The following is a 25,778-nucleotide window of genomic DNA, read 5'->3' as shown; positions in this document are numbered from 1 at the left end:
ACTGAATACGATGTTGGATGAAGGGAATAGTATAAGACGACTCTCTTCATAAGTAGATGCCTATAAATTCAGGGTGCACAAAGATCACGTTTACGAAGTGATTAAATTTGCAGAAGTCAGTTTCAATTCTCAGTGTTCAGCTGTGAGCACATGGGTGGTGCAGTTGTCTAATGTGAATTTAGAAGTGTATATGTATATTTTAAATAACGTTTACACTGACTGACTTTTCTCAATATGAACAGATTCTGAATCTTCAAAGTTTTGTTGCTCCTAGATTTTGTCACAGCAGTTTCTAGTGTCTTGAATGTGTCTTAATTGGCTACCAGATGTGAGAACAAAACGGGCCCTGTATTTTCATGTTCTGTACAAAACATGGACATTTGCAGTAACATCGTTTGAGCATATTGGTTGTGAACCCTATAGGCTATATCTTTATTATATCAGATCTTTTTTTTTTTACAGTCAGTGAGAACTTCATATGAAAAGTTTTGGGAATCCAGTGTTGATGTATGTTTTCTGTTCACAAAGAGAAATAAAACCCAGTGGGACTTTGTGCAGTTTCCCCTGAATTGCTTGCATTATAGACAGAGGAGTGAGATTGAAAGATGGTGCAAACCACAGCAATGCATTTATAATATATCCTTGTTTGTTGATAGCATTTTATCATGGCACCAAAATAAGGACGAAAGATTGGGAAGTGAAGAGGATTCTGGTGATTACTAAATTAATGATTCTAAATTGTATTCATGTAAATAGGTTTCTCAGGTTTTGTATTGTTTTTTATTCATATTCCAGATCACCTCTATTTAATTATTTATTAACCATGGGTTAATAAAACCTTGGGTCGTCTTTTTTTTGGCAGCCACCATTAGCATTCCAAGAGAAGTATATGATATCCTTGTCTTCTCAACGTGTCATTAGTACAAAAGCCTTAACAGAGCAAATGGAGAGATTACTTCTAACTGGAGATTACCTTCTCCTAGTCAGCTACTTCTAAAGCTGTTTTTACACCTTTAAATATTGTTCACTTAATGAAAATTCACAGTAACAGAAGAAAGGTGAATGGTTTTGATGTAAAAAATAAAATTTTATATATATATATATGCACACTACTAGGCTTAAATGTTTTATGAACTTGTGTCATATGAAGCCTTGGGAAATCTTGTGCTCATGAATGCTTTCACAAATTATGTTTATCTGGTATGTGCACAGGAGCAAATTATTATTATTATTATTTGTCTTCAGGGTATCTGAGAGTGGGACTGTTTGTGCCAGTTCATTTTGAGCTAAGAAATATATCAATAGGACTTGAGACTTTGCAAGGTCACTTCAAATGGGTAGAGTTGTATGAAATTTCTTGTTGAGACTTGAAAGTGGATGAAATTCAAGTAGTTTTATCCCTTCAGTGTGATGTGAATTTCTTACTAGTTCAGGATAAGTAAATAAAAAGACTAGTAGAAGTGTCACAGAAGTGATTAAAATTTTCTTCCACGTTTTGCTGTTACAGAAAGGGAAAGAAAACCATAGTTTTGGAAAAAAGGAAAGTAAAGACCAATTACATTTAGCTAAAATTGGCACTTTCCTTTTTACCTCTTTCCCCACAGAAAAAGTGTTAGAGTTACATTCTGTTGAATGAGTTGCTCAGAAAATGAGAGAGTTAAATATCTGAGCCAGTTACATGAGGCTTAATTACAGCATTATATGTTGGATGCTTTCCAATGCTAGCAGCAATGTCCCTGTCCCTCCCCACTGCAACTCAGGAACCTGTAAAACACAATATCGAGTCATTTTGAATTTTAGGATATGTATCTTTTTCTGGGTATCTTTTTCTGGTTCTGGAGATGGTGCAATTCTTAGGAGGTTTTCTCACTTTTCATCTTCACGTTTCAAAACGAGGGAGATGATCACTGTGAAATAGCGGATTTGGTAAGTTTTTATAGTCTCAAAAAGTTTTTGAGATTTTTCATGGTACTTACAAGTTCTAGCATTTCAAGCAATGACAACAGAAGCAAAACCATGCAGCTATGAGTAATTTGCCATTTCCCAATAACTTTCCAAACAGATTCCAGTGGGTTTGTCATAACTTTCACAATGACTTTGAAGAATATTCAAATGTACCTCTCATGTTGAAACACTGTTAGACTTAGGTTTCCCACACATCAGCCAGTAGTGTGTCCTAGTTAGTCCTCTGCAGGGCATTCCCAGACTGATGTGTGAGAATTTGGTGGTTAAACCACTCCTGTTTCTCCCATGCGGCTGCCAAACCAGTTGTTTTAGCTATCGACTTTCTCTTTTAATCTTTTCTGTCTTGGTTATCCGCATGTATTAAAAAATGCATGTTATTAACTCAGATGATGACAGAAGTACTGAACACAAACTTGTCTAAACTGGGTATGTAATTTGAAATTTGTAGGGGGAATTTTCAAGTGGAAGCAAGTTCTCCACCAATAGTGTTGTAGGTTCTGTTAGCTTTTCAATCCGTATTTGAAAATACAACTTTTATATTTTCTTTTCAATCCTGTGTCAGAGGGCCTTTTTAATACAAATAGTGTTACATTTAATTTATTACCAATCAGAAAATAAGACTTAAAGGGAACACCATGTAAGTGGAATCTACCTTACATATAGCCCACAAAAAACTCTCAATACAAACGCAAGACCTATAGTAGAAGACCAAATGCTAAAACTGTAGTACATATTATAATGCCATAAGGAAAGAGCAAGAAAGCAAGGCCATTGTTCTGGTTATTTGCAGTAGAAGCACGTTACGTAGTTTTCAAGCCATCCTAGGAGTGGACAATGGAGATGGCAAAAGAGAAGAGATGTCAATGCCCTCTGCAAGTCTTGAGACACGTTTCTTCCCTATGGCATTGACCATATCAATACATGTCAAAGGCTAATTCTTAATGAGCAATCCCCAAGACTCCCTGCAGCTGTGGGGAACTTTCTCATTGTGTTCATGCAGGGCTGTTTTTAGTTTGGGGGGTGATGAATAAAAGCTTTACTGATTAGAGATCTTGGAGAAAAGCACTGCTAGTGAAGGTACACTGAGCTAGAGCTATCAATCCTTATGTAGAAGAGCAGATGCCAGAGTTTCAGTTTAGACACTGAAGGAAACTGCCAATCATTTCAGCATTATTGAAGGGCTTTCTTTGCCTCTCAACCCATATTATTGCATCTCGATGCCTGTGGAGTACATCGACTGCCTCTTTGCAAAGTAATGTAGTAGATTTAGTCCTTAAAGTAGATGCCTTGTTCAAGCTGTGGGTGAAGCTTTTTTTAGGGTTTTGAGAATGGTAAGGATGAGGGAAGATCTTATTTCCAGTAGTTCATTCCAATTGTGTTTGTGAGTTGGCTTTAGCTCAGATTTGGCAATTGTTTTCAGACATTGTTGGGTAAAACTGCACATCTATAAATCCATATCTAGGGTTGTTAAAGCTAAAAATACTTTATACTTCCCTTGTGGATTTGATAAAACTACTCTTATAGTCTCTCTTGCTTGCAAACTATATAATTAACTTAGTTTGTGTGATCAGCTTTCTTTAATATTCTTTAAAATCACTGTAAAGTAACAGACATAGGAGTAGTAATCATAGAAATAACGGGGAATTACAATTCCTGTGTTTTAGCTAATGTATACTTAATTTGGTGATATATCTTTGAAACGTTAGGAGTCTTTTTTTATCAGCTTTAGATATTAAATGGAGAACTTGTCCTTTAAAATGAGTATTGGTGGATAATAGGGGTAGCAATAGAGGAAACTATATAATATATGCTCAAGAAGCAGTGAGAAAAACAATAGGGCCACAGGTAGTACTCAACTCTTGAAGGTCCATTTCTACATTATTAAACTAAGCATGAGACTAGGCTAAAGTGCAGTTTAAACATAATTAATCTCAAAAAAATACTTAGTAGCAGCATAATCTATGCAAATCTATGTAAATAGGTAGTTATGGTGAATTAGAATGTAATAGTACTGAATGGACTACTCAGGATTTCATTAACTAAAAAGACTGAAGACCCTCTTTACCAAGAAAAAATACCCTTCTTTCTATACCGGTTGATTTAGGTTGTGAATTTGAGAAGCTAATCATTTTGGACCATGAATCATAATAATTAGAGACAGATTTGGTGAGCTTTAGTGCATTTTCAACTAGACTAATAGTTGTGTAATCCGATGTTTATTAGTATAAAAAAAAGTAAATTAGAAACATGCTACTATAAAAAGGCAAAAACTTCAGGAACTTTCCGTGATACTCCCAAATTCCATTAATTTAACAATGATATGTTTTTCTTGGTAGTTTGCTTGCTCTGATCTGTTTCCTTCTGCATTCGTAGTGCCACAGTTCAGCCCAGATGCATAGAAGACTGTGTCATGGTCTTTAACTGTGCTTACAGTTTCGTAATCCACACAGATTGATATTTGGGTGGAGAAGTGAGTAGAGAGAGCTTATCAGCCATTGGTAGCCGTACATTTTTATTTTGTACGTAGTCCCATGAGTAAGCTCATGTCCTTCATTCATCTGGAGGCTTTGAGCCAGGATTGCCAGCACATCGAAGACTTGACGTGTATGGAGACTCCCACCCCGGCGTGGCACAGCAGCCTGCCTGCGAGAACAGAAACGCCCTGTACAGCCATGTCTCTGTGCTGCTCACAGGTAGGGGGGAGTGAATTTTTAGTCTGCTCAAGGTGTGAAAGCTAAGTCTCCATTTCTAGCTTTGCTTCAGAGAGAAGGTGGCATGTGATGGAGTAGTGAAGTAAAGAGGACAGAGGTTTTCCCACACACAGTTTCATATTTGTTCCTTTCCTGAGGCCTTTGGGAGTGTCGGTTTTCCCACTCTGGGGCTCGCATGTCAGATTAACACTTGGTTGTAGCAAGATGTTCACGTGCCTGGACTCCTGCTTAACCTTTCCCTGGGGTTTGGGCGCAAGTTCGGTGGGTCCGTGTATGCACGTGTGCATGTGAAACAGATCTTTCTACGGGCTTTATTGGCCTTGCGTGCTGAAGCACCTTTACTGAGCCATGTGGGAAGTTAAGGGAAAAAAAAACATCAGATTTCTTAGGATTTAGAATCAGTTTCTCATTATAAACCTTATGTTTCAACACTTACTGAAATGCATGGTTCCTCTGATGGCCTGCTTGAGCCATGGGGATTCAAATTCTGGTTTTTCTCTTGCGAAGTTCTCTTTTTAAAAATAGGAATAAAATAATGCAAGTTTCACAAGGTTGGAAGATTCCTAGTGCCTGAAGAGTCAAAACTAAAATAAAATGGAAATCTATGTGCATGTAGCAGCTGGGAGAAATCTACAAGTATGTTCACGTCGCTTTCCCTACTTCCTCCTCCAAAAATCACTACCCAAACTGATGCACAAATCTGAAAGAGTTGTCTGCTCTTCTTTCTTTAAAGTATCTTTTTTTCTTTTTTTTCTTTTAAAAAATCCTTTGCCCCCACCCCCCCACCTCTGAAATTGAAGGGTCCTTTTTTTAACGGAGTGGTTCTTGACATCTTCTCACCTTTTTATTTTTTTTTGGATATACATGCTTAGCTCTGTATTGAAAATGACATTGCAAATCTAAATACTATTAGAAAACTTCAGAACTCAACTGGGAGGAAAAAGTGTAAGGAAAGCAGCAACTGCCATATTCATGGCTTTTGAATAGCAGTTTCTTATGATGCAAAATAGTAGACGGCAGTAATAAAGAAAATAATTTCCTATCCAATCCAGCCTCCTTCTTTTAAATCACCTGACAAAAATATCACAAAGATGTAGTTGTGTGACGTGCTCGTCAGTCACTCCTGTTATTCCGCAGCAGCTTTCCTGCGAGCAAGTTATGAAATAAGACCGGCTTTCCAGTGGAAGCTCCTTAGGGTAGGTGGTTTCGGTTTTGCCTCTCTCGATTTGAGTAAGGCAGGCCTGTTTGCAGTCATGAATTCTTGTGGAGCATGCCTTCACATGCAACTTTTTCATACCTTTTTGGATCGTCTTAAAAGAAAGAAATACCTGTACTTGACCTACTTAATCTATGTAATTATTTTACTTTGCTAGGGTGTATGCACATCTTGTTCTCATCTCCATATTTTTTTCCAGCTTGGCAGTTGTTTCATAAGTTGTTAAAAATACCATCTGGCTGGTAATGGGAACTTGGGCTTAGCATTTCTGTTGTTAAAATTACTGGCCAGAACAATAGAGGCAGAAACCAGACTACTGCTTTACAAAGTCAAAGCTCAAACACTGCTTCCTCAGAAATCCTATTGGATTAATTTAGATCTTTTTAACAGCAATTAGTAAGGCAAACTTACTGAGTCCTGCTGAAAGTGAGCAAAATGTCAGTGGTTGTTGGTTCTAGTTAAAGAACACCCATTTTTCAATAATGAAATCTTCATGGTGCAGCGTCTTTTAATTTATGAATTTATTAAGAGACTTAGATCTGTCTTGAGACTGTCTTGTTTTTTTTTGTAACATCAGTTTTACATGTTTCTTCTTTTCTGACTCAAAAGCAACAATATCATTTAAAGCTCCAGAGTTTGCCATTGACTGTTTCTGAATCAAATTGCATCCAAGTAGGGTTAAAGAGGATGCAGTTCTGTAAAATCCTGTATACTGTAATCAAACAAAACTTGCATTAAAATATACCTACTTTTTAGGTATGCAGACTCTAATGGTATTTAGTGATTTGGTTGTAGCACTTTTGACCCTGGTGTTTTGCTTCACATTTTTCTTCTAAATGTTGCTTTCATAAAGTTGCCCTAATATATTCTTTCCTCTGTTTTTGAAAGTGTCGCTTTGCCCCTTAGCTATCATAGGGAAACAGCTGTGATTTAAGACATCAGCTTTGCTATTAACATCAAGTGGCTGCATAACAACTATGAATCATTTTTATGAATGTGTTCTGACTAAATCATAGGACTCATTAGGTGTGGATGGATGGGTATCTGAGAAAGTGATATAGGTAATAGGCTGTCTTCTAAGATAATGAAAAAGTTTTCACCTTCACTTTTCTTTATATGCTTTGCCCTAGGAATGGTCGCTTTCTAATACAAATAGTTGGAAACACACAGCTGAAAATGAGTCTATCATTTTAAAGCCACTCATATTCACAGGAAAAATTCATGTGATTGAGTGATAATTATTCACAATAGGGACTTCTGTGGCAGTGTATTTTATCAGACAAGCAAATTAAGTTTTTTTTTGTGGTGTTTTTTTTTTTTCCTAGTTGGAAGTTCTCTTGCATCTGTTGGCCTGGAAAGAATTGTCCCTGGTGTTCCCTTAAGAAGGCATGGAGATTTATTGTAGTGAATTGCACAGAAATGTGCAGAAAACAAATGTCCTGAATTTCAGTTTTGCCAAAACAGCCCCTTAAATAGTATGTGTTCCTTCTACATACTGTTTGCGTGGGAGAGTATTTAATCTTTTCTGTGTGTATATATATATATATATATATATATATATATATATATATATTTCTCAGGGATATTATTTTGTTCTTCAATAGAAGAATCCAAAGATGTAAGCAAATTGCCTCTTGGCCAAGACATATCTCCTAACCCAACAAACAGATTTCACCCCCCAAATGAATTAGGTTAATCTGCTTTTCTTGATAATTTTTTGCTATAGTCAGAATGTTCATAGTTGCTCTCTAAATACTAATCTTAGTTTGATAAACTTTTTAATTTATTTGCTGCAAAGAATGCGTATTTAAAAACAAAACAGAAAAGTGAACACTGACTGCCTCAAGACATCACCTCATTAGAAGCACAAATTCAGATTGATTGGGCTGATACTGATGGTAATGATGATGATAATTGCGTTGCAGTAGTGCCTTAGGATCTTAGCTGTGAATGAAGTTCCCACTTGTACAGAGCTAAGATCAATTCCAGGCCTGAAAAAGATTCAAAAGCAGATTTAAAATGTGAGAAAAATAGGAGTTTGTATTCAAGTCATCTCTTTTAAAAAATTCTCGTTGGGAGGCAGTTGGGGGAGAGGAAAGAAAAAGGAGGAGACCCATCTGTATTCTAATCAGATATGTTAAATTTTCTTAAACACCTTCAAAAGGGAAAAAAAAAAAAAGGCAAAGCAAAATATCTGTCAAGATGATAAAATGTTTGAAAGAATTTAAGCAGAGCACTCGTATGAAACACTGCCATGCAAGAATATGGCAAGTTCTGCCCTTAGATTTGCAGTAAGCAGTTAATAAAGAAATAAATTAATGCAGGTTTCAGCTTATCAATGCACATAGTACTAGTAATAAGCAGGGAGAGCACATATGCCTGTTTGAAGGATGACTTGAGGTTTATACCGAGCTATTGCTTTTACAGTCAAGCAGATGTCAGTGGGCTTGCTTTACAGGATATTATGATATATGAAACTGAAGGCTTTTGAGTAGTAAAAATTACTCCTGTCAATTCATCTTTGTGTATGGCGCTTTGATATATCATTCACAGCTTAATTATATTGTCATAGTTGAGGGATTAAAACAAAAGCCAGGTTGACTCTTGCTTAAACCTCTCTCTGAAATAATGCTGGTAGGTGAACGGGAGGAAGAAATCCATAAGATCTCTCTAAAATTCCATTATAATGTATTGTGCCATCAATAATAGGTGCCTTCCATGATGCAGTTTCACAAACTGCAGTTAGGGAGATATTCATCAGCTATCATTCACTACATAGGAGTACAAACTACTAATGTCAGACTTACCAGGAAGAAAAATGAGAGAGAATTGTCTTTTGTGCAAGACTTGAAGCGGTTGGGTTTGGGTTGTGCCAAAACTGACTGGAATTCAGGCAACGGAACAAAGAAACAAATCTGTCAGTGCAGGTTTGTCAGGCCTGACTGTAAAAAGGGGTTGATAACCTCGTCCGGGAAGTCTTTGTTGTCACCTGCCCAGCAATGGGGACAGTTACCTGTCCCCAGAAGGTGGGTGGTGGGAGACGGGGCTGCTCAGCTGCCACTGGAGGTGCCAGGAGGGTTGCCCGGTACCGTCCTGGGGCTGGACAGACTTTTTTGGATATTATGCTGGGCGTGATTTGTTATCAAGGAGACGTGTGGTTTTGTGTTTGCCTATTAAGCGGAGAGTTAAAAATGACAAAACAAACTCTGTAATCAAAATAAATTGCAGGGTGTCATTTAGGCATGCAGTTTTTGGGGGCTTAATTATTATCAACTACTGTGATTAAAGCAAAACTAATCAAAACCCAAAGGAGGGTTTTCTGTGTTCTCAGACTTTGTTAGTCTTCTTGCTTGTGTATTTTATCTGCATACAATAGGTTGCTCTTATATGAAGGCGATAGTTGAAGTGCAGATAGGTGCCTGTTAAAGATCTACATGGTATTCAAAAACTGTGCACTTACATCAATGCTAGATTTTTTCAAGATGGATTTGGCATTTTACGTCTGTAACTCATGTTTCTGGATGATACTGTAATGCAAATACAGATTAAAGTTAATATTAATGGTTACACCCAGATGCTGCAAAAAATACGATTTTATGCCAGATGAATAAACGTAATTTAGGATTAAGTTAATACAGGTGTTTCTCTTATTTGTAGCACATTTTCTATGCGTGAATTCAAATGACCAGCAAGGCACATGTTTCACTGGTTTAACAGCCTTCTGCGGTAGCTGTGATTTTGCCCATGGTGCTTTCCAAAGTGACAGCTTTGAAGGCAGAGAAACGTTGATTGTCTTTGAACTTTGGGATGGGGAGGTAAAGGTGCTGACAGGCAGAGGTGCAGGTGATGAAGCCAAGTGCTCAGTGCTTGGAAGAGATACGGCTATTGAGGATTCTTTCCATAAAGTGATCACTTCCAAACACTGGAACTGTTTCTGGGGAGGCCGAGGTAGAGCTGCTCTGTATTCACCTGCTGTGGGATGTGACACACGCTGAAAGGACCCTTTACATACATGCAGGCAAATAGATTAATGAAACATCAGTAGGAAGTTCAGACCAAATCTTTACTTACTTTACCTGTAAAAGATTAGATTGTCTGTCATAAATTATTAATCCACGTCTTCCAACTGTATCAATTTAATACCTGTGCCCTTCTTTTCTGTTTTAGCTTAATGAAATTGCCATTGCTCCTCTCACATATTAAAGTATCTATTTAATGAAGTTAAAGAAATAAATGGAAAAAAGAAACTAAACATGATTCTGTGCCTACGTGAATGTAATGAAATGGTTTTGTACCTAACGTTTTCAAATATTTGCTTTATTAAATAAATTCTTTTCATATATGTAAAGTACTTGTACAATTTTGGTAAATACCTTCTTATCCATTTTACAAGTTTAAAAAAAATCGTTTGGTATGCTATAATTTCTGAAGAGTGAGATAGTGAACTGGTAGACTGCCACAGATTGTGTATAGAGTGTGTGGCATGCATGTAAGTGAGAAAATTTTAGGAAAGCTTCTGTTCTCAGTCAGAAAACAAATTTTCAGCATTCAGAAAAACAAGATTTTAGCATTTGAGGAAAATAAACATTAGGAAAGTAATACATAAGTTAAGGACCTCACATTGGGTAGGAATTCTTTCTCTTTAGAAGTAACTTGTTGCCCATGAAGGCATCATGTAAGTTTATGTAAAATGTATTTAGTGATTGTTGTGATTTGGGTTCAGTGAAATAAGAATTTGATTTATTTTCCAGTACAGCTAGAGACTTGTTGAGAACAGCAATCTTTTTTGATAAGCTTGAGCTTTTCATGTCTTATCTTACTATTTTAATTGTCTAGTGGTATGTCTGTATGCAAGGATTCCTTTGTCTTTCCTATAATAAACTTACACAGGATGCTGCTGAATAATATTGTTAGTGTGGAATTGCCTGGCTTGACCTGCTGGTGGTAATGCCTATTGGGTTGGGTGAGCTTTGTCCATCTGACTGAGGCATAATAAAATCAGTAAATGCTTTTTTTGGTGTGTGGGTAATTTGCTTTTAAAAAAAAGGAAGAGGTGGAGTCCAATGTTGTTTGCTGATGGTTGGCATAGTAATATTTTTGTTCCTTTATAAAAGCATTCACTGGGCATGAGACCAGAAGCAACAGCTTACCTACTATTAATCTCTCTGTGGAATATTTAATCTTCTGTTTTTTGGAGGGATTTGCTAATACAGTGGTTCGCCTGAGTAACCAATGTCATCTGAAGGAAAAATAAACAGATTTGTTTATCTGTAGCAGGTGGTTGAGATTTTTTCCTTTTCTTTCTCCATATACATTTATTATATTTTATATGTAATAGATTCTATATTCAGAATGTGACATTGAACCACCATGAAATTGAATACACCATGAAATTCATTTGATTTGTAACTTTTGTTTTAAAATTTTGATTCCAGAAACCACCTTCAATGTATGTAATTTAAGGTGATGAGTAATTTAAAGCCTTGAGAATTGTGGATTACATGCAGCTTCAATGCTAACTGAAACACCACATGTGCAGAAAGCACAGTTTTGTGTAATATAGCTATTACATTAACATTGGTCAAAAGAAACCAAGGCTGTGTTCTTAAGACATGGCTTTCAGCTTACAATAGTTTTGTTACTTGATTTTTGGCAACAACTTGACTCAAAATTCATGATGATGATGATAAGGACTCCTTTGGGTGGGGTGGGTTGGGTTGTAGTTGGCATAAAACTCTGTTGACTTGCAGTGCTAGTTTGGAGGTAGGAGAACTCAGAAAGAAAAATCTGTTACTCTAATTTGAGCTTGAATGCTGGTACACAATGTGACAATCCAAATTTGCGTTTTGTCTGCAGAAGTGCATGATTTGAAACAAACACCTGCTGGTCCACTAGTTAGTGATAATGTCCTTTGCCATCAGGCTAGCATCCATTAAGTAATGGGTTGCATTTTTACAAAAAGCTTACATTTGCCCAATTCTGTTTTCCAAAAAGCAAATGGCTGTAAAGTATTATGGACTGTATACTACATCCGTTTGTCTCATGCTGTAGAAATAATTGTGATTTGCAGGTTTGCATGTGATGTTACTTATGGAAATACTTAATGTTTTGTGTATCTATTGTTCTTTAAGGTATCGCTTTCAGTACTTTCTCTCTCTTTTTTTTTTTTTTTTTCCTTTCCATTCTACCCTGGTGGGTGCTAAAGCAGGCTGCTGTCTTGAAACTCAACTTGCATTACACTTGACCAGCTTTGCCAGTCCTTCTTGCATTCCTCTTTGGGAGGTGAGGAGATTGTGTGAGTCTGGATCTGCTTGAACCTCACCTCAGCTGTTTCCTTGAGTGAAGGCTAGACGGTTTGAAGGCTTTGGGGCTGGTGGAATATTTTTAGTTCAGGTATTGCATTAGCTATAGGCGAAGGAAGTTTGGGACTACTTTGCCCAGAAGTTGTCCAATCTATCTATTTCCTTCATGCCACACCATCTTTTGCAGATTTGGTTAATTGTGTGTTTGAAAGTCACTTTAAATGTCTTTTTTATAAGTTACGAATTAAATAATTCTCTAAATATTCTTTCTGATACTATATCCAGGTAGAGTTAAAGATTCTTAGGTGCTGTTTAATTTCACTGTTCAGTTGTACTTTGTAAAGGGTCATGGTTTTTTACCTTTTGGAAGTCTTATTTGATTATCTTAAAGTTCCTACAAGTTTTAAATCATAATGTGATCCTTTTGACGTTAGGTGGTCCTTGCTGTCTGTGACCCTATAGTTTCCTCTTTTTTTTTTTTTTTGAATACTGGAAGATTGATAACTTTGTGTCATTTTATAAGTAACATCTTTGATTATTTTGTTAAATGAAGTATTTCTACTGTACAAGACTTCAGTAGAAATTTTAGAATAGACTGAAATATAAACAGTAACAGTAAACATTTTGGTGGCATATTGCAGGTTCTTGTGGGTTATGTAATGGGGAATCTAGGTTCATCCCGAAGTTTGCCCCTAAACTTTTTGGTGAGCAGATGGTGTAGCCTAATTTGCCTGTAGGGGCAATGGAAGTACTAATCTTCTCTCAAAAAAAAAAAACAACGGATAGTTAGCAATATTTTCAGATATTGAGAAGAGAAATAGATTGTTGTTGTCTGGATACACTTGTAAATTACTGTGCTTGTAAATTACTGCAGAACTGCTACAGTGAATTACTGCAATGTAAAATATGGCTTCTTAGTGGTTTAGGAAGATTTTTTGTACATGCCTCACTTAAAGGATACTGTAACATTAATCAGATTTATTTGAAAGGTATTATTAGATTGTGTGTACTCTGTACTGAATGGTAGCATATCCTTAGCAATGATTACTCATAAATCCTGCAATTATTCAAAGAATAACCTCATGATTAGTAGCATTGACTGTATTATCCTGTGTTATTACAACAGTATGGAAGCATTTTCATAATAACAACGGATTTAATTGGTATGAGGACTTATTTGCAGAATACTAAACACATTGGTAAGTGAGGCATTTGAATTGTACATTACAGGCGCCCAGAGTATTATCAGCTAATTAGGTACTGGAGGGGCATATGTAGTGTTCGCTAAGGCTGCTCAACTTTCCAACACAGTTGTTTTTCAGTATTAAAATGATTGGAACAATGATTGGAAGTTTTATGTGACTTTACATATGTTTTATTACCTTCTGTGAACAGTTTTTAAAACACAGTTTTGAGCAGTTTTCAGGGAACAGTGCATGGTTAAGTTTTGCAATGAAGCTACTGATCTATATCTAGAAAATTCTGTTGGGGAAGTGTTTATGTCAGGAACAGAATGGAATAAATACTTAACCTGTTACCAGGAAAATTCAAACTAGCAGCAGATGGATTTTGTCAGGTGGTGGGGAAAGCATGAATGTAGGTTGACTTGTCCAGGTAAGGTGGAGATGCATTAATGGGAGTTTGATACCCCAGGGAGTTCTTCGTTATGGATCCGCCAGTCCTGAATTCCATCTGTAACATGCTTATCAAATGTTTGTGACAGTCTAAGCTTTATTGTCACCTGTAAACCTTTACAGAAGAAGGGTTTTCTCTGAAATCTGGTCCATTTCTTGCACATCTGCTAATTTTGCCTACTGATCTATTGTGCTAGCTTGTGCTTCCTTCCAGGCCAGTGTTTTCTGCAGGTATTAAACTTTGTGGTATTTTATCCTCTTTCCTTGCACTTCCTCAGCTTTCATGGAATTTCTTTGCAGGTTTGGTAGTCCACACAGATACGTTACCATTTATTCAAACCTTTGATGGTTTATGACCAGTCAGCTATCAAACCCATACATCTGCTGGCATGCAGCTGAAGTTATCCTAGCTAGAGGGAGAGTTTATTTTTTAAAGGAATTAAGCATTTTATCATATAGGTGTGGTGTTGAAAGTAGATAAAAACGTATTATTAATGCTTCACAGAGAAGGAAGACTGTTGCTAAGCAGGACAGGGTGGGTGGTTTGTGTTTTCAAGAACAAATGCCTTTTACTGAAGTGTTAGTGTGAGGGATAGAGGTGACTCTCATTGCCCAGAAAAACACGGGACAATGCTGAGTCCTTGCCCTTTTGGGAGTGCAGCAGGGACATGACATGCCTGATGCTCATGTGGAGGGGTCTTGGTGAACTGGCTGGAGAGGCATGTTCCTCTCTCCTTTCTGTTCGATGGAGACTTGATGTGATGGAGTCAGCTCCCCGTTATCATACTCCTCTGAGGAACTGGCAGCAGCAAAGCCACTAGTGAGCTGCTGCTGCCTCTGCTTTGGCTTCCCACAGGGGGCTGCCTCTGGTGGAGTTCGTGCAGCACTACTGCCCCAACACCCAGTGGTTCTTGAGCCTTGTCATCTTGTCAATATCCCAAAGCTCAAGCTGTGCGCTCACATGAACATACCAACTTAATTTATTTTAAGACCAATTTTTTCCTCTCTCCGTACAACATAAAGAATAATCTTGAAATGTCTGAGTTCGTTCTTCATTGTGATGTGGGTTTACTTGTCTGAATGCAGCTTAAGGAGTCCTTTACTTTCCCATTACCCAACCTGCAAAGGTCTTTTTCACCATCAGACCATGGAGTGCTGATGGGGAAGGAGATTCACAAGTACAGCTGAAGGTAAATGGCTGACAAAATGTCATGCTATCGTGTTGCTAGTATACCTTGCTGAGAAAAGATCTCCCAGATTTAACGTTTTTATGTTCTTCCAGCACTTGGTGTGCCAGCCTTTCAGGGCATTGTGATATAATTTACATATCTAATATCTGTAATTAATGTGTGAATGCAGTATCATTTTGTAGGTAGAAGATGATGAACTGCAATAAGGAATTTTATTTCTATTATGTATAGGACTCTTTAGCTAGATTTTTCTTAAACCCAGATGTTTTATGACTTTTTGATGATAGAATAGGGTGTTTTATTTGTGGTATTAATTGGAGTTACATTTTATAAAGTAGAAATGTATTCTGTTCTTCATTAAATACGTTAAAATTGCACTATGTGGCAGTTTATGATTCTAGCAGACTTTTTTTTGAGAAAAGAAATTTGTATAGAAAGAAATTCAAATTTATGTCCTGTATGTTGCTAGTCTGGGACAGCCATAATTAGAAGGCAGAAACATCACACACAAAGCTTAGCTTCTTGCTAGAAAATAAGTCCAAGACCAGTATGTTTTTACTATTTTGATTGAAGAAGCTATTAACTGGTAGTACATGAGAGAGTTTTAAAAGAAATTGATTTGCTTACTAACAGTGTTTTCTTGCCTGAATAAGAGTTTAATCATATTGGTGGGAAACAAAATTGATGAACCTTTAACATCAGATGGTACAGAAATAGTGATTAGAAACCATTTGCCTACAGTTTAGAAGACAGAAATTTAGATTAAGCACAACTGAAACATTAATTTAATCTAATTCTGTTGAAGTCATGGGGAAAATCTGCTGCTGTAAAATTAATCTTACTCCTCATTTGCAGTTATCAGAAAAGTAAAATAATGCCAGTATAATTCTAGTGTGAAAGTTGCCAACATGCTTTTTTTCTTCACACCTGATGCAAGTGTGTTTCTCATTTACAAAACCTCCCCCTCCTCCTGTCATGTAGCTTGCTTTCTGCCATTCCTTGTCAACAAACAGTCTAGATTTAGCTTTCCAAAGCCAAGGAAGTGAGATCCCCAGCAATAGAAAGCCTGCTTATTAGAACAGAGTTTGACAAAGGAAAGTGTCTGTCCCAGCTGGTCTTACAGGCTCTAGCAGGAAAGATAGATCACGGTGTTCTTGGAGCTTCTTCCTGAAAGAAATGCAGAGAAGCTCATATCACATGTGGTTGTTTTCCTCTTCTGCCAGGATTTTGGTCTGGGCATTCAAATCACTCAACTCAGGTTGCATTTTCCCCTTGTTTCACTCATTCCCATAAACCATGGCTAGAAGGAATTGCTTGCCACTGCACTGTCTGACTAAATACCTTCCTTAGTGTTTGCAGTACACTGTACAGACTTGCGTCTGGTTTCTGGGAGTCAGATTCATGGTAGATTATTATGCCTATGTACACTGGTACTAGGGCAAGTAAAAGTAAAGCAACAATAGCAGTTTTAATAGTGCTGGTTTTTTTCGTTTGTTTGTTTTTTTACAAACTGAATGCTTTTATGTTTGAGTGGAAGTTGCATTACAGTAGAAATTGTGCACGGGGAGTAGTCCAGAACTGAGATATTCTAGCTCGCTAATACCAAGGCTCCCTGTTGATGATGTCTGTCATTCTGTTGAACAGAAGACCTTCATTATGCATGTGTTTGGGTGACTTGAATCCATGAAGAACTTACCTGCCAGCTGTGCTGTGCAGATAATTTACTGATATGGATGGGTTTGTTTTATGTACAGAAACGTATCTCAGAAAAAGTATATTGCTATGGTAAGACTGCAGTTATCTATGAATTGCATCAACTGCAGAATTCCTTTAAAAGGAAACATTATCTTATTGTTCTCATCCACCAAAAAAAATAATAATAAAATAAAAGTAATAATCAATGTGCCAGGCTAATTAATTTTATAAAGACTTACAATCAAATACAAGTATTTACTCCCATGGGAGCACACAGTACTTCTAAAGGTCACCATTTATCTGTACACTTGCTTTTATTACACTTTCTCAGAAAAAAAAGGGGGGGGGGGAGGGATTGAAGGCTGAGAACTTAGATCTCTCTAATGCTTAATAAACTTAACCTTTAGCGTGGTATTGAACTTGATGATCCTGCCTGAAAGAAGAGTGTATGCTGCTTCAGAGGCATTTGTGCGGACTGTTAGTTAATCATTTTTATTTGCTTTATGGATACCACATGGAATATTTATTAAAATTCTTTGGAGCATAGTAAATATAAAGAGATTAAAGCAGCAGAGCAGGAAGAATAGCTTCTGTACAAGGAGGGTGTGTGTGGATACCCATGACCATAGGGGATGTTGACTCCAAAAAGATTTCTTCATGAGCAGTCATCCTGATGTCTGATTCTGCACATACCTAAATTCTTAAGTACAGAGGGAGCTAGATATTTGATTTATAAAATATTTGTATTGAGGGCTCTGCGCTGTAATAAATGGTTAAAATTTGAAATAACAGAAAATAAATACTGTTTTTTTGTATGCTTGTATGCTTATATTAGAAACTTATATTAGAAAGTCTGTAGAAAAGCAATAGTTTTGAAAAGAAAAAGAGAATCTAAAATATAATACTTAATGTAGGAATGTTCTCATAGCCTATTAAACTCAAAGCTTTCAAATTTCATCTCCGATCAGGCAACTTTTATTGCCACATTGTTAGGAATTAAGTATCTTTTCTCAAGTAGGCTATAATTCTTCATCATATATGGTATGCTACGTTGCTTTAGGAGGTAACTAGAGAATGATTTTTTTTTTATTGTTGCTGATCCCAAAGTAGTGCCCAGAAACTCATAGGTTCCATAAGCTTTTCTAATGATCTGTTAAAATCCTGCTAACCATGATAGGTTGTAGGATGCTATGTTTTACGTCATGATCCTCATCTGTACTAAAATTTAAGTTCTTGTCACCATAACTGAATATTAAATTTACTGTATTCCTTGGAAGGCTAGATCCTTAGCAAAAGTAGATCTGGGTTTTATTTGCATCAGATGCTGATCTTGCCCCCAGTTCATATCCTTGCTATGGCTCTTCTGCTGTTGTAATGACTGTGCAATAAATGGGCACGACCTCAAGCTTGTCCTCTCCTCATAAGGATAAGAAAGATCCTGGTAAATTTAGAGTAGAAATATGAGCTCTTGGTGGTGGAGGAAAGCAGGGGAACAAAGTTGGTATTTTTTTCCTCTCCTTCTCCCTGCCTTTCACCACTTCGGTGGTTTCTTACAAATAGGGCAGCAGAAGCATTTGATAAAAATCAGTTAAGCACATTTTCCTGATAACCAAGAATAATGCAGAAGTGTTGTGGTGGCAGTTTTTGTTGTTGTTTTGGTTCTGTGTTTGTGTTGTTTTTGAAACTGTGAATAGGTGACTTGTAACTACAGGCAACATTTTGGTGGTCTTCGATATAATCTGCTTTTCCTTTTCAGTACCTACTTCATTTGTGTAACTTCCTAATATGTGCTAGTACTGTCCTTGATATATAATGAATGTATCTTTTCACAGAGCACCTTTCCAACCAATTGTAAAAAAAATAAAAAAAAAATACATATAACCAAAAATTAGAGCAGATAAATAATATCATCTGATATGCCTGGTAGAAGAGGTTAATTAAAAATAAAAGATACCTTGGAGATACAGGAGGGAGAGAAAAGATCATTTAATTATATGTACTTGAAAGTGTCTGTTGGGAATAACAACTGAAGGTCTGATTCAAGAAAGCATTTCCACATCAGCCTATTTAACTCCAGTCAGGAAAGCGATCCCCTCTCCAGCAGAAGTTTTTGCATTCCCAGTATATGCAGGAGACAAGACACTTAAAAGAGAACCACAAATCCCCACTGTTCAGTAACGGAGTTGACCTTGTTCACCCTCAGCCCTCCTGCCCTTTCCAACAGATTTGTTTCAAACTTTTCAGAAAAAAAGTTTCACTTTGCAACAAACTGAAGCCTATGATGTGGCTTTGATCTGCTTGATGACGCAACTGAAACGTGCGTAAAACCTGAACTGCTAATGACGGATCAGCTGCAGGAAGGTGCTTTCTGTACCAGGGGAGGATTAGAGCTCTGCAGGTAACTTCTCAAACGATGTGTACCATCACTCTCAGTTGAGAGGAATGTAAAAGGTGCCAAATAGTTTTTTGTCATTTCTTGTGTTTTTTCGCTGAGAAGACAAGACCAGGCACTGCTGAAAATAAATGGAGAAGAGATGGTGGAGATGACAAGAGTGCATTTACCAGGCAGTAACGGAAGCAGGAGCATAAGAGAGATAATGAGTCTCCTACAATTTTGTTGCTTTCTTGGATCTGCCTATGGTTTCCTCTGTTTTTGCATCTTTTCATCTTTTCCAGTCTTGTTTTTCTTTTCCGTAACACTGGTATATGTAGTGAGCAACATCCCAGCTCAAGAAAGCCTGTTGGCTACTTCAGGCAGCACAGCATAACCCTTCTTGATAGATTCAGGATGGGAAGCAAGTGCCCGGCAGGCCAGTGCTGGCAGCAGGGAAGGCTGGGCAAAGAAGCAGCTGTCCTGGCAGCTGGATGCAGCAAAACCAGTTGCTGCAACAAGTGTTAAAAGATCCTATCAGTGATGGTAGCGATTGCTCTTTGAAGACACCCCACCTCTGTATTTGTTTTAGGGATGTCAGTTGCAATGTTTGACTCAGTTGTCAGTTAGTACCAGCCTTCCCAGATGCACAGAGGACTGGCAAGGCTCCTTCACGTTAAAGCCTCTTTTGTCACTGTCAGTTTAGGTATGGAAAACATCCATCAACGCCACTAGTGAGAGGAAGTTATGCTGTCTCTGTCAAAATCTAGTGCTCCTGGTTAGTGGATTTTTGTTGTTGTATTCCTGTACTCCCCCAGGAAACCCATAGGATCACCTGTCTGACACTGCTGGCTTCCAGGGACGTAACATGTATCTTCCTCTGAAAGCTGTGAAGCCTGATGTTTGCTCTCTTCAGAAGTCAGAAAACTGCTTCCTGGCTGAGTTTATTTTCCTGAGAAATATGTGCAAAACTTTTTGCTAGCTCGCGTTCCTTTGTAGATGAAGCAAAATGTGCTGGCAATTGTTGCTTTAATTTTTGTGGGGGCAGCTGTTCCATTTATGTAAATATTACTCCTTTTGAGAAATGGCTAGAAGATATAAAAGTTTAAGTTCTCTGCTGGAACATAATTCTGGTGCTCATAAAAGACTCGTGTCTCCCAGCCTCTGTCAGCATGCGATGCCTGTCACTTGTGTGAACATACCTTGCTGCTGTTTTCCACCAGACAGGCCTTTTCCTAGAAACCTAGGGAAATAAGTTGTAAAGGCAGTGTGCTTAATGAGGTCATCTGTCAAATCCCAAACAATCTGTTAAGCAGATTTAATATTACTGGCAAGAGGAAGAAAGGAAACATGGTAACGTCTCAATTTGGGATGTTTGAACCTGACTGCCAGCCCTGATGGGTACACTGGGTGAATATGCCTAATATGCATACAGCTTTGAAGGACTGCTTGAGGTAGCTAGCTCCTCTATGAACACCTGCCTTGTTTGTGTTTTGGAGCCAATTTGATGTGCTGTGTGGTGCCTGGTGTTCAGTGCCTGGCCTGTGCCATCCAGGCCTGGGTTTCGCCACAGGTGGCTCTGGGCTGCTGCCCTGCAGGGTGGTCTCATTTTCTGGTAGCCAGATCTGCTGTGAGCTGCTCCAGTTCGCTCCCAGATCCTTGATGCACATCCTGTTTGGTTTTATTGCAGCGTTTTTCATTAGCTGTGTTCCTGCTGGCTGACGGCACAGCGGCGCAGGTTGGCCTGCCTCACGCCAGCCCTGCGCTCGTGCAGCACACTGGAACGGGCCCCCGGCCTTTCCTCAGCCCCACTAGCACAGAAGAGTTACAATACTCACTGAATATTTCCTTTGCTTATTCAAAACAAAACACAAACCAGACCCACCACTTTCCAACTAAGTGAAAGCCATTCTCAAAATCCCGTTTGTCTCTGTGTGTCCCCATTACAGGCTGAAGAGATCAGTTTCAATGACGTGACAAACCTGGTTGTTTCAGGTGTTTTTCCAGACAGAAAATTCACTAAATATAAATGCACATGAACCCATTTGGGCCTGATCCAACTGTACAAATTCCCGTTGTCTGGTGTCCTCAAGGAGGGCTGACTGTCCTCTGCCTAGTTCCACCACAGGATTCATGCAAACTGTCTCTGTTGCGGTCACAGCTAAAACCAACTTTGGTTGAACTTTCTGGATGGCAAATGTTTGTGATGTTTTGCTGGGGCGCTAAGTGCCAAGCGGCCTGTGTTAAAAGCAGATAGGAAGGCGCATTATTTTTGAGGTTGCCTTTGGTGACTAAAGGGTGACGTTATGGAACGTGTGAAAGAATTAAACTGATAACTGTGAAACTGGAAATGTGTTTTTCCTATTAGATATTTGGGTATGCAATTAAGTAGCTGTTTATATAATAAATGTTTGAGTAATGTCGTTAAACATCATTGTGTCCAGGCTTTATGTAAACAGACTAATTTTTTTCTGGAAAGGAACATACTTATCAGAGTGAAAACTCTGCAAAATGTGAACAGTTTCTTTGTGACTTTCTTATAAGGAAAGGTGAAGCTGACTGCATGCAGAATATACTTTCTCATCTGCTGCAACTATTTTATACAACTCTGGCTGCCAGACATCAACGGCTTTTTCCCATGGCTTACTACTTATGTGAATAATCAGCTAGCAGTCTCTTTTGCAGTGGGTTTGATTTTATAAAATTCAGTACTGGAATGGTATTACAGCTTGCAAATATTTCAGAGTCAGCTTTAATATAATTTTTATACTATGCTAGAGTGAAGCTGTGGTTTGAAATAATTTTACATCATAAGTGGTTCTAAATGAAAGTACTTGCAGATTATTTCCATCACATTTGTGGAGGAAAGAATCTATTTCCGCCTAAATAATATTTAAGTCCATTACCTTATGAGAAAATAGTCATTTCAAGTTTTAGCACCTGAGTGAACTTCACTGACAGTAATAGGTAGGTGAGGGTGTTGGAGAACAAAGCCACTGCCTTCTCAGGAGAAACCTGTCGCGGAGCAAGCCTCGGGAGTCCAACACATTGTCCTAGAGAGGTACAGTCCGAAGCTCTGAGGCCTAATGATGCAGTACCTTGCTCTACCTAGTTTTTGGATGGGTATATAAAAATTGAGTGTCTGTGTATGTTTACATACATACACACATGCATATGATAGCCATTCTTACAAAGGTCAACAGTGTGGTTTTGTGTTTTCTGAATCATAACCTGCACACCCAAGTCTCTGCTGTGGAGGGATCGGGATGAGGGGAGCTAGCAGAGGGGAGCAGCCTGGCCATGCATTTCTTCCCTGTGCGTTGCTTGCAGGAAGTGCCACTGATCTGGTCCCTCCAGGCTGCGAGGGACTGCGCTGGCAGCGGATGAGGTAGCAGCCCTCTGGAGTTGCCTTGGTCCTGTTCACTTCACGAGGTGATTTTAGACTTAAAACCTTTGCAATTTTTGCGTGTTTGAAGTAGCTTAAGTCTGGGTCATGGGCAGACTGCAAATAAATCCTGTAGATGGATAAAAGGTGTAATATGTAAGGGAGGAATTTTCTTTTAGTTGCCTCTTCTTTACATTTTTTTGTCTTGCTTTCAAACTTTTTGGAGAGAGAAGAGAGGAAGGACTGTTACGCATTCTTGCGAAGGACATCCATGCCAGAAAAAGTTTTGGCAGGGGTGAAGAGCTTTCTTTCCATCACTTATTTCAAGGGGGCAAGTGCTGGGCAGATACCAGTCCTTTCTTCATCACGGGACATTGACTGTGTGCGTACCGACATTCGGAGGAAGCTGATTGAGTCACTATTAAAGTCATCGGAAAAAATGACCAACATTACAACAATACAGACCCAGTTAGAAATTTGTTTATCTAAGTTCATGTGGACATTTTTGAGTTGAGGTTGGAGAAGGTAATATCTGTGTGTGTGAGTGCTCAGCTATTTATTGCTGTGTCATTAAATAAGGTTATTGGCCATGGGCTTTCAGGTTTCTTGTTTCGTTCTGAGCCATAACCACTGTATTTTGAGAGTGGATTTTTTGCAAATGTCTGTAATTTTCTGTAATGCCAATAATGGCAATGGAGAGGGAAATAGCTATTTTATTTTGATAGGATTTGGGAAATCCTGAATGAATCTTGCAGTGCATCTTGTAATAACCTTTAGGATTTAATGCAACTAAGTATTGAGGTCTGGGATTTTTATTTTGTTGTTGTTGTTTTTTAAGCTGTCACTTGGTGAAACCAGTTCTAGGGAAACACCATCATATGTTCATCCTGTTCTTTTGCTGTACTTAACCACATGCAGTTGGCTCCTCTGCAGGTTGTACACATGTCTGGCCAGAAATGGTACAACTCCCGTATTCTTCCTGGCCTGTTGTGCTCTCTCTGGTGTCTTCTTATGAGGGCTAGGCAGTTCTGAATCGCAGTTGTGGCTTTCTGAAAAGTCACAATGTTCAATTTAAGGTATCAGATTCATTTTGTCCATTTTCAGCATAGATATAATTGCAATGTATTTTGGAACATTGCTTTGTGTTTAAAAAAGAAAAAGTATTAGAGGTAGCAGAGCTTTAACTTCTCATTAATTTTTGTTATTCATAAACCAGAATACAAAAGCAATAGAGGGTAATAAATAGTTCTAATTCAGGCAAGCAAAGTCCCCATTCTGCATATGAAAGCTGAAACAAGCTTTCTTAGATATTCAAAATTTTAAAAACTTGACTATCTTAAGAAATGAAAGAATACATGGAAGAGAGGTGATTTTTTTCTGTCTTTCTGTAATTTTGTTTTGTAATAGCTGCTAACAGGTTGTCTAGTCTGACAAAATTATATATACGACAGTACAAAGTGCAGGCTTTCGGTTGTCAGAGCAACCTATATATTTTGGAGCAATGGGTAGTAGGGTGGATCCAGTGAGATTTCTAAGTGATGTACAACAATGAGTGAGGTGAAAATCGAGCCAGTGTTGCCACCCACGCTAGACAGACAAATGGATTTTAAGGAATATGTGTGTTTTTTTTTTAAGCGTGTTTATTAAGGTATGAGAGAAGAGGAAAGTGAGGTGTGCGTTACCTTTTAAAATTATATAGCCTATAAGTTTTTAAAAGCAGTATTTCAAAAATAGCTTCAGGACATTATTCTTTAACTTCCTTTTCTCTTCAGCCAGTAATGATGATTGCATGTAATTCCCTGTATCTGAAAACTGTCTTTAAAAGAGGAAGAGAAACAAAATGTAGTGTTTGAAATATTTCAGCTGCACATGCCAGGCTCCTCCTTTAACATCTTTTATTGGTGTCTGCAGAAATACTTTACACATGTTCTAGAAAGTTGCCTTTGAACTTGCTGGCCCAGCAGCCCTGGCAGAACTTAGCATGGTACAGAGCCACAGAGTGAGCTGTTGACCCTCAACCACAGCACAAGCAGAGCGTGTCTGTTTTTTTCAAGGCTTTTCGACAGTGGGCCTGTTACTGGTGCAAGACCTGCACAAGTCCTCAATCATCTTGTTTGTGGGGAAACATCCATTGGGGATACAATATTACTGTGAGAGTTGGCTCTGGAAACAGGGCGTTTTTTCCTATTAGCAAGGTTGCTCTTTTATTAAGTCTTTGGGATGGGTCTTTAGACTGTAATTTATATTTTTCCCCTATCAAGTATTTCTGAAGTGTTATATCATCTACTTGGGACACAGAAATGCTGAGTGAACAAAGGAAGGCTTAGGAAATCTCTGGTGTATATACACTTCAGATTGTGTGAGCACTGCTGCCCACACTTTTCTGTTCCCAGGCTCTTAAGATCCTCCCTTTACATGCTAAAAACCTGCTAATTACATTGGTTATGTCTGTATTGCACAATACAGCATTACATATCTGGATGTGTAGCTATGCCAGTTTACCCTTCTGGCCCTCTCACACAGCCTGCTACCTAACATATGTGCATGTGTTTTGTTGAGGTATAATGGGTGCATGTGAAATCTGCCAAGGAATTTGTGCTGTTCAGTCGTCTTAACTTTTAGTCTGTCCCTACAAATGGGTATGTAGCAGTTTTGGATTTGTCTTGGTAATATGAAAGTATGAAGATTATATTATCCTATCAAAAATATGTATTTTTAAGATGTGACACTTCTTTTTTGTCTTCTCCAAAGTTCATGAGAATCATTGGAATTCTATTAGTGGCCTCAGTATTTTGCTGTGCTTTAAAAATTACATTTTAAAGAAGAAAAGAGGCTTACTTGAATTCCCCTAAACCAAGGTAACATTTACTTTTTCAGAACTTAGTGATATTAACTACTCAGCTGCCATATTTAAAAACAATCAAACAAACCTGCTGTTACTGACTTGACTATGCCCCATAGTATCCAAAGCTAAGACATTGAAGGAAAATATTTTTCCTTGTTTCTGTATGGCATATAAAGAAACATATTCTGTGTGAATATGGAATGGTATTAGTCTGAACGTGTAGTTTCACCATGAAATCTAACTGAATTTCTTCTTGGACTACTGAAAGGGATGACACTGGTCTTTTCGGGGTGGTGGCTTTGTTTTCTTGTTGTTTTACAAGAGCATGGTGCTTTTTGAAATCCCTTTGCTGGGTTAGCAAAAAATGAAAAGCTCTGGATCCGTAGACACATTGCCAAAAATTGCTGCCCTTGTTGCTGAAATATTCCCTTTCATGAAAGTGAATATTGGTTTATTACTCCAGC

General features: G+C 38.0%; 1 protein-coding gene across 7 annotated transcripts in view; it reads left to right on the top strand.

The window, feature by feature from the left end:
* Window positions 1-25,778, top strand: part of NAALADL2 (N-acetylated alpha-linked acidic dipeptidase like 2) — a 437,725-nt gene that overhangs the window by 146,544 nt on the left and 265,403 nt on the right. Inside the window, exon 1 of one of the 7 annotated variants that reach the window (XM_040567012.1) lies at window positions 4,481-4,658. The exons of 5 other annotated variants lie outside the window; for them this stretch is intronic. The gene's annotated coding sequence lies outside the window, so the exon portion shown is untranslated. Of the gene's footprint in view, window positions 1-4,480; window positions 4,659-22,402; window positions 22,517-25,778 lie in introns of those variants that run through there. One more of the 7 variants, XM_040567015.1, reaches the window with a different exon arrangement.

This window comes from Cygnus olor, chromosome 9, assembly GCF_009769625.2.
Source record: "Cygnus olor isolate bCygOlo1 chromosome 9, bCygOlo1.pri.v2, whole genome shotgun sequence".
Taxonomy (NCBI): domain Eukaryota; kingdom Metazoa; phylum Chordata; class Aves; order Anseriformes; family Anatidae; genus Cygnus; species Cygnus olor.
The sequence above is the reverse complement of the archived record's forward strand: the minus strand, read 5'-3'. Positions and strand labels throughout refer to the sequence as shown.